Source organism: Apodemus sylvaticus, chromosome 22 (genome assembly GCF_947179515.1).
Source record: "Apodemus sylvaticus chromosome 22, mApoSyl1.1, whole genome shotgun sequence".
NCBI classification, from domain to species: domain Eukaryota; kingdom Metazoa; phylum Chordata; class Mammalia; order Rodentia; family Muridae; genus Apodemus; species Apodemus sylvaticus.
Window position 1 is genome coordinate 333940 of NC_067493.1, and position 9751 is coordinate 343690.

Sequence of the window (9751 nt, forward strand, 5' to 3'; positions counted from 1 at the left end):
ATTTTACTTATGTGTATGTGTTTGCTATAGGTACACAGGTGCTTTTAAGTGCATACAAGTGTAGCTGCAAGTGAGAGGCATTCATTGACCCTTGAGTTAGACACAGAGACAGCTCTGAAAAACCTGACATGGATAGAGGAACAGAACTCAGATGTTCAGAATGGGCAGTGCATTCTCTGCACAGCTGAACTGAATGCCCAGGCACATAAAAACATTAACCTATAATTCTTTCCAAAAATGCATTTCATAGAGAAAAATAAACAACACGATGGAAGCACATCTTCACTCTCTGCACATATCCCAAGATTCAGTCCAATTGAATTAATGTTTCTCTTTTTTCCTGTTTTAATTTTCTTACTTTAATCCTTTGTTTTATAGGCCAGGTTTTATTTCCCCTCGCGGCCTACCTTCTGACTGTTCCACATCCAATAACTTCTCCCCTTCTCCACAAGGTGGCGCCACCCCACCCACATCCCTCACCCTACCAAACCTCCCCATTTCCTGGGGCCTCCAGTCTCTTGAGGAATAGGTGCGCCTTCTCTGACTGAGTCAGACCTGTTAGTCCTCTGCTGTATATGGGCCTCATATCAGCTGGTGTATACTGCCTGGTTGGTGTTCCAGTGTCTGAGAGATCTAGGCATTCCAGTTTACTTGAGACTGCTGGTCCTGGAAAATAATACACATGAAATTAAAGACATATTAACGATTTCTAAATTAATTGATTGGTAAGTAGAAGTTTTCTGGTAAAATTGAATAGGTCCATGGAAAATATTTCTGATTAAATTAAAGAAATATATAGAAAAAACTAAATTAACTGCAGTGGTAAGTAGAAATATTTTCAATTTGTCAATTTTAAAACATTTTCTCATGATATTTCTTCAATTTTATCAGAACTATTTTACATGTATCTTTCATTTTATCAGATAATGTGTGTCCTTCCTCCTTCAATTTATTTAGAAATGTGTTTTGAATCAACAAATGTTTCGCTATTATTATCCATGAAAATGGTCACTTTTAACACTTAAAAATACGTTCCTTTTTAATCTTCAATTTTTCATACAATGATTTTTGTTTATTTTTCAATTAATTTAGTAAAATATTTATGCCTACATTTTTGTCAGTATAATTTTCCATGACAATTGACAATTTTAACATGATTTTCTACATATTTCTTCCATTTTATCAGACACACTCTCCATGGAAATGTTGCATTTTGATATATAATGTTTATTATTTCACTTTCAATCAATTTACTATTGCTTTTTTGTCTACAATTTTATCTGTATAATTTTTCATGAAAATCTTTAAATTTATCATATTTTTTTCTTTTTTTGAATTAATTTAGCAATGATTTTTATTTTTACCATTTTATCTGTATAATTTTCCTTGAATTCAGAAATTTTAACATGTTTTTGATATATTTCATCAATTTTATCTGAGATATTTTCCATGTAAATCTCTACTTGTGTCAGTAAATATTTATAATTCTACTTTCAATTAATTTTGAAATATTTTTATGCCTTTCATTTTATCTGTATAATTTTCTATGATATTCTTCTATTTTAACATATTTTCCCATAAATGTCTTCAACTTATCATAAGTATTTTCTAGGTAAATCTTCAATTGTATAATAAAGTGATTCTACTTCATTTGTCAACTAATTTAGCAATGGTTTTTATGTCTACCATTTTATCTGTATAATTTCCTGAGACAATAGTGTATTTTAATTTGTTTTTCGATGTATTTCTTCATTTTTTCTGATTTAATTTCCATCTAATTCTGTAATAGTTTCAGTAAATACTTATAAGTCAACTTTCAATTAATTTAGAAATATTTTTATGCCTACCGTTTTATCTGTATGATATTCCATGATGATCTTCAATTTTAATTTTTCCTGATATTTCTTCAATTTTTCTTCAGTTTTCATAAATATTTTTGATGTTACTTTTCTATTATTTTAGCCATGATTTTATGTATACCATTTTATCTGAATAATGTGCCATGAAATCATCAGTTTTTCTGTGCATTTCTTCCATTTTATCTGAAATATTTTCCACTTAAATCATCCATTTTATCAAAAATGTATATTTCCTCCTTCAGTTAATTTAGAAATATTTTCAATTCAACCAATATATCCATATTATTTTGCATAATAATCTTAATTTTATCAGAAAATGTTTATAATTCCACTTTCAATTAATTTAGAAATGATTTTGATGTCAATTTATTGATATTAATTTCCATAAAAAACGTCAAATTTAATACCTTTTTCTAGTTTACCAAGCATACTTTCCACATAAATATTCTATTTTTTCACAAAATATTTCTACTTCATTTCCAATTAATTTAGAAAAGTTTTTATGTCTACCATTTTATCTGAATAATTTTCAATGAAAAACATCCATTTTAACATGTATTTCTGTTTTTTCAATTTATTAAAATATTTTCCATTTATCTTTAGTTTTATGAGAAAACGCTTTACTTCCCCTTTCAATTATATTAGCAATGTTTTTATATCTACCATTTATTTGTATAATTTTCCCTGAAAGTTGTGAAATTGAATGTATCTTTCTATATATTTCTTTAGTTTTGTCAGAAATGTTTTCCACGTAAATTTCTAATTGTGTCAGGAAATATTTATAATTCCACTTTAAGTTAATTTAGAAATATTTTTCTGAGTACAAATATAATTGTATAATTTTCTATGATAATCTTCAATTTTTAACATGTTTTCCTGTGTATTTCATCACTTTTATTTTCCACGTTTCTTCAAATCTATCAGAAAATATTTATACTTTCTTCCTCAATTATTGTCCAAATGTCAACCAATTGATCAATATTATTTTCCATTATAATCTTAAATTTCAATATTGTTCTCTATATTTCTTCAGTTTATCAGAAATGTTTCCCTTTACATTTTCAAGTTTATCAGAAAATGTTTATAATTTGCAATCAATTAACTTTGAATAGTTTATATCATCCAATTGATCTGTATTATTGTTCAAGAAAATCGCAAAACTTAACACTATTTCCTATATTTTTTTCAATTTTTTCCTGAATAATATCCATGTAAATCTTTAGTTTTGACACAAAATATTTCTAATTCCACTTTCAGTTAATTTAGTAATGTTTTATGTCTACAATTTTATCTGTATAATTTTTCATGAAAATCTTAGATTTAAATATGATTTTCTATTAATTTCTTCAGTTGTGTCAAATTTTCCATGTAAATCTTCTTTTTTATCACAAAACATTCCTACTTTCTTTTTCAGGTAATTTAGCCATATATTTTATGTCTACCAAATAATCTGTATAATTTTGCATGAAAATTGTCACTTTTAACATGTTTTTATATTTATTTTTTCACTTTTATCAAAAATATATGCCATGTAAATATTCAATTTTATCAAAAATGTTTATAATTCCTCTTCAAATTAATTTGGAAATGTTACTATGTCTACCATTTTATTTGTATAGTTTTCTGTGAAAATTATGATTTTTAATGTGATGTCTATATATTTCTTCTATTTGATCAGAAATATTTTCCATGTAAATCTGTAGTTGTATCAGTAATATTTATAATTTGACTCTTGATTGATTAAGAAATATTTATGTGCCTGCAATTTTATCTGTATAATTTTCCATGATTATCTTAAATTTAAAAAAAAATTCTATATACTTCTTCAATTTTGTCATATTTTCCATGTAAATCTTCTATTTTATTACAAAATATTTGTACTTAATTTGGCAATTAATTTAGAAATGATTTTAGGCCTACTATTTTATCTGTATACTTTTCCATGAAATTTCTCAATTTTAAAGTTTTAGAGTTTCATTAGGGGAGGGATGTGGACACTGACATGCTTCGTAGCAACAAAAGATTGGCTCATCCACTAGGATTTCTTATCTTATTTCCCAGTAAAGGGCAGAGTGGAAGTGTGGGTAAAAGTAGCAGGGGTTTGGGTTGTGGGGAGCTGTGGGTTCTGCAGGTTACATCTACAAGAAAGGAACAATTCGACTTCAGAACTTAGGAACTGGCTACAAAGAGATGACAGGATATCAGGTCCAGGCAAGAACAAAACACTTCCTTTAAGCCACCATCATTTCAGATGTTACTGTTTAAGGTTGACTGCCAGAGCCATGAAATGGGGCCCATGGAGGGTATCCAAGGAACAGCAAAATGTCTCTATGGTTTATAATTGAATAAGGATTTCCAGAGCCAGGCATGCTTGTGCACACCTTTAATCCTAGCACAGTAGAGGCAGACAGGTCTCTGAGTTCAAGGTCAGTCTGGTCTACAGAGTAAATTCTAAAACAACAAGGACTCAAAAATGAGACCCTGTCTGAAATGAGATTCCTTTTTATATATAAGATTTTTATCTATTCAAACAATGCCTGCTGAGCTTCTAGCACAAGCCAGCACTGTGAAAGAAAAGGCTGTGGGTAAAAAGCACGGGCCTTGCCTCACTTTTTTTTTTTCTTTTTCTTTTCCTTTTAAAAAAAATTTTGTTTTATTCACATGTCAAATAGTATCCCCTTTCCAAGTATGCTTCCCCCTGAAAAACCCCTATCCCACCCCCATTTTCCTACTCAACCCCCTACCCCACCCCATTTTCCTGACTTGCATTCCCCTATTCTGGGGAATTGAGCCTTCACAGGACAAATGGCCTCTCCTCTTATTGATGTCTGAAATGGTCATCTTCTGCTACATATGTAGCTGGAGCTATGAGTCCTCCATGTCATTTATTCATTATTCATTCATTCATTCATTCATTTATTCATTCATTTATTCATATTTATTCATATTTATTCATATTTATTCATATTTATTCATATTTATTCATTTATTCATTTATTCATTTATCCATTTATCCATTTATCCATTTATCCATTTATCCATTTATCCATTTATCCATTTATCCATTTATCCATTTATCCATTTATTCATTTATTCATTTATTCATTTATTCATTTATTCACTGCTGGGATTGCCAAGCTTCCTGGGAGCAGAATGGTCTAGCGTGGAATGGCTGGGCTCAGAACCTGCGAGTGGGTTCGCGGTGTGGTTTTTGATTGTTTTGTTTGTTCTCCTGTCTATAAATCCGCACATATACTTTTCCCCAAATATTATATTATATTATATTATATTATATTATATTATATTATATTATATTATATTTCATTTCAAGGGTACTCTCTAGATCAGAAGGGCTCCCTTACAGTTCTCTACATGTAAATTGGCTTTACAATTTACATCCCTCTCATCTAGAGGATAACAAGTGTGGGGGTGGGAGAGGGGGGAATGGGGAGGGCCAAGGAAAAGAATTCAGAGGGTGGTGATGGTGGTATTTCTTTCCTGGGTGACTCTGATTCAGAATCTAAAGAAAAAGAAAAGTACACATTAAGAAGAAAATAAAGCAGCCGGGCAGTGGTGGCAATCACCTGTAATCCCAGCACTCTGGGAGGAAGAGGCGGGCAGATTTCTGAGTTTGAGGCCAGCCTGGTCTACAGAGTGAGCTCCAAGACAGCCAGGGCTATACAGAGAAAGCCTGTCTCAAAAAAAAAAAAAAAAAAAAAAAAAAAAAAAAAAAAAAAAAGAAAAGAAAAGAAAAGAAAAAAAGAAAAAGAAACAAATCTAAAAAAAAAAAAAGGAGAAGGAGAAGAAAATAAAGCAAACAAACTGGTTTACTTGAAGGCCTGCCTGGTGGTGCGCCGAGTCTAATTTGTAAAGACTGACGATTTATTTATTTGTTGGATTGATTGATTGCTTGATTGATTGTAATTCCCACCATGTAGTTGGTGGGAATTGAACTCTGGACCTTTCTTTCTTCATTGGTTTTCTTTTTTTTAAGAAATTCAGCAGCTCCTGGTGGTGCACACAACCTTAATCCCAGTGCAAAATACTCACTCAACAGAGTTTTTCCCTTTCACAACCCCAACCAAATAGAAGCTTAAACAATAAAAACTGGCATCAGTTACTACTACTCTGCCTTAAGTGTTCTCATGAGTTCTGTTTTGTCTCTTTGTTTCTGGTTTCTGTTTGTTTTGTTTGTTTGTTTTTTTATTGTTTTGTTTTGTTCTCCCGTCTGGAAATCCACACATAGATTTCCCCCCAAACATTTTATTTCCAAGCAAATGATTGTTGTGAGTAGAGGGATAGTAAGACTCCTGTTTTAAACAACAAAGTCATCCTCAAATCTGATTTGATGATATTTAAAGGATATAGATTAATGGTTTTTCATTGTGCATGATTCATCAAATTTTCTCATTGGTTTATATTTGTCATCCCCTATTATAAATAAATCTTGGATATAAGCAGTTAACATTGCTTGGAATAGTCACAAAGAATTCTGCATAGTTTTCTAACATTAAATTTTAAGTTTAAGCAGTGCTATAGATTTTTGAAGGCCTTTGTTTGGTTGCTGGTCTCAGGCACTTAGCACCTCATCCTAAAACAGCAGGAGATCAAGTAAAGGAATAGTTGCTACAGCCCTTCCCCTATTGTCCAGATGCCTCTTGTTTTTCAGGCAAAGGGGAAGTTAGGAGCAATAAACTTTTATTGAACCAGGAGAAGAGAGTAACACTTGCAGAAAGAAAAAAATTACATAAGTGAATATGCATAATCTCACATAAATTCATACACTGCTTCAAACATACAGAGTTTTCATTTACACATTTCCACACAAATTCAGCTGGGCCCACCTTACATGCATTCTCACAATTGCATACTTACACACACACCCATACTTACATATGCATATGGCGCAAAAGACCAAGCACCAGTGCAGAAAGAACTCACTCATTCTGAGTGAAAAATGAGCTCCAATCTTTATTGCATTGAGAGTGAAAAGGCTGTCACCCTTTTAATGCTAAATGAATTAAATCCACGTTATAAGAAAAAAGCTTTGGTCCTTTTAATAAGACTAAGACTGCCTTCTCCTTACCATGGGACCTTCTGCTCTCTGCAGCATCTTCTCTTTCCCTTGTTCCCTCAAATATTTATAGTAATTTTCTGTACCCCCATTGCTTTATTTTTAAGGAATCTCTTCTCCCTTCAGGCAATTCTCTCATTTTGTAGAATTGAGACTAGCTCTACATTTCTGAATCCTTTCTAGTATACTAAACTTAGTCTTCCCAGAAAATGTGGTATAGTTTGTTAGCCTTTGTTCCATATTGCATTTAGTAGGTGAACCAGGAAGTGTTCATAATTTTTCTCAATATCATCAAAATTATGTTCTTATTGTTTGGAAACATACAGGTGTACTAAATCTGAGACAACTGAAGCAACAACTGGACATACAGAGTGCATTCCCCTTATGTGAGGCAGCTGATAAACAAATGGGCTATGCAAAATAGAAGTGTACTGCAAGGCTCTAAGTACTTTTATAAGCTGGTCGTCAATTACATGGTGGACAGATGGATCAATAACCATGGAACAGCATAATCAGGCTTAAATATAACAAAGAATCATTTGTTAGAGTCAATTTGCTGACATAAGCAGGTACAACTTTATGATGCACTATAGTACAATATCATTTTTTGGCTTTCCGGGCTTGGGACACTGTTGTGGACTGAAAGTCCTGGTGACGCCCGCCACTGCGCATCCTGAGACTCATGGGCTTCATCACCTGAGACAGAGCTATGACTTGCCACGTGGGTTGCCTCTGGGCCACTAGACAGGTACATTTCCAGAACCCAGGATCATATCCTTGATTTGTAAATGGCTCTGCAGAAAACAGCCCTGTTGCCGTACCTCTGCGCAGTGTGGCAGGCAGAGCACCGGGTCCAGCTCCCTCTTCCCGTCCCTCTTACCCTTGCAGTACTAGAAGCCATCTGTGTCAAATCTTTCTTGCATTTTCGGACCAGTCTCTGCCTCCTGTGAGTGTGATATGTCTTCTCTGGGTCTTTCTGATTTTTCCTGAAGTCTGAGATGGGCTTTTCTGCTCTACTCTTTAATATTTAAATAATAATTTAAGTTATAATAAATAATAAATAATAAAAATAAAGGCAACCTCTCTCAGCCTCTACTGACTTTTCATATTCTCCTCTGTTTTTTTCCCAGAAGTCCAAGCGGCAACAACTATGTCTTTCTCTATTGTATTATGAGACTAATTGAGCAGACACTGGGGATCCTTTAAAGGGCCAGGAACACAAAATAAATCACACAACAGTCTGCCTTCAAAGATCACCTCCCTATGGCAAGGGCATCAAGTTCTGGGTCAATCTGTACAGCCTATATGAGCTCAAAGACCCCAAAGATATGATATGGCTGCATATAATATCTGCTTGTTTTTCTGCCATTTTTCTCTTCTCTCTGCCTCCTGAGAGACAGCTTTTGCAGTCTGATCTCAATAAACCTTTCTTTCTGCCTACAGAGTAGTCTAATTCAGTGGGTCTTTCAGAAGGGAACCTTATCGAAGGAGCATCCATCAGTATTCAGAGTATGAGTTCAACATGTTCCATTCCAAAGACTAGTGAACCCCCCTCTCCCATGCATGACTAAGGTAGTACATACTCTGGGGGATGTCCTCAGCTCCGTAGATCTTCAGCAAGAAGGCTACCCACCGGAGGGCAATGCCAGCTGGAAGTAACAAGTTGCTCTCAACGTCATCATTGCCATTGTCACGGTCTCCTTTCTCAGGCTATGAGAGACACGTGGTCAAAATCACACACACAAAAAAGAAGCAATTCTAAAAGAAGCCAAGCTATTGATATCCAGAACTGCCTCCATTATGACCATATAAGTCCCTTTGCTGCACAATAATCAAAACACTATGCATCTAAAGTAAAGCAATAAAAAAAAAAACCTACTACAGAAATAATTAACAAACTAAAGGGGAAAACAAAACAAACAAACAAAAAAAACAAAAACAAAAAAAACAAAAAACAAAAAACAAGTTACCCTGAGACCTACCCTGCCCAACCTACAACCCTTGACCCCAGCCAGCTCCAACCTGATTATTTATGTTCCTTGGGAAAGCACCAGCCCAGACCTCTGTAAACTCTACCAGGTCTTGGTCATTTCACAGCCCGGCCTGTCGCGTCAAGGAAGCAGATTCAGTTTATTGGCCTGTGAATTCCCTACCTGTCTCAGCAGCTCACACACACAGAAGCGAGGGTTGGGTACACAGCCCAGCTCTCCAGGGCGGCCAGGCTCTGGTTCCATCCCCACAGGAATCTTTTGTGCCCTCAGGAGGGTCGTGCCAGGAAGCCACTTTGCCTGCCTGGAAGAGAACAGAGAGGGTTTGCACTGACCCCGCTGCAATCTTTCCAGAGCTGGAAGCCAGAGCCTTGCCTGGCAATTGTCCGTGCCCTACTGTAAACTTTGCAGAGCGGGAAGCCTGCACCTTTCCTGGCTACTTTCCCCGCCAGGAGCACAGAGAGAGTTTTGACTCCGTCCTCCTGCAAACTTTCCAGAGAGGGAAGCCTGCGCCTCGCCCATCCACTGTCCCTGCCTGGAGCACAGAGAGGGTGTGCACTCCACCCCACTCTAAACTTTCCAGAGCGGGAAGCCTGCGTCTTTCCAGGCCACGGTCCCAGCCCGGACCCAGAGCTCAGAGAGAGTTTGCACTCCGTCCCCCTGCAAACTTTCCAGAGTAGAGCGGGAAACCCGCACCTTGCCCGGCCATTCTCCCTGCCTGGAGGAGCACAGAGAGGGTTTGCACTCCACCCCACTGCAAATTTTCCAGAGCAGGAAGCCCGCATCTTGCCAGGCCCATCCAAACTCACAGACCGCTTCTGCAGAGATGA

The 9751-nt window shown here is 35.3% G+C and overlaps 1 protein-coding gene across 6 annotated transcripts in view; it reads right to left on the minus strand.

The window, feature by feature from the left end:
- Positions 1-9751, minus strand: part of LOC127673362 (zinc finger protein 431-like) — a 273064-nt gene that overhangs the window by 262527 nt on the left and 786 nt on the right. The gene's annotated exons all lie outside the window — the stretch shown is intronic.